This window comes from Penaeus monodon, chromosome 24, assembly GCF_015228065.2.
Source record: "Penaeus monodon isolate SGIC_2016 chromosome 24, NSTDA_Pmon_1, whole genome shotgun sequence".
NCBI classification, from domain to species: domain Eukaryota; kingdom Metazoa; phylum Arthropoda; class Malacostraca; order Decapoda; family Penaeidae; genus Penaeus; species Penaeus monodon.
The window spans coordinates 41156042-41156334 of NC_051409.1; the positions used below are offsets into that span (position 1 = coordinate 41156042).

A 293-nucleotide genomic window follows, 5' to 3' on the forward strand; every position below is an offset into this window, starting at 1 on the left:
TCATGAGGTATCGTCACTTTAAGGCTGTAGGGAAACAACAAAGAGAGCTGTAACTAAGAATCGTAATTATAATATTAGTAACGCACAAAAATCTGAAACATTAACTGCACTATTAACCATTAGTCATGTTAATTTTACCTGTAAAAGGACAAGAATGATTACACATTGATAATAATGATGACGAAGAGATTAAAAGTAGCGCATATAACATATACCTGCCTCGTCGGATATCTGACTCACGGACGTACACCCTTTCGAAAACATAAAAAAAACGCCGATGATAGTGAAAACAG

General features: G+C 34.8%; 1 protein-coding gene across 1 annotated transcript in view; it reads right to left on the reverse strand.

The window, feature by feature from the left end:
• Window positions 1-293, reverse strand: part of LOC119588969 (serine/threonine-protein phosphatase 6 regulatory ankyrin repeat subunit B-like) — a gene marked incomplete in the record, with an annotated part of 103883 nt that overhangs the window by 61469 nt on the left and 42121 nt on the right.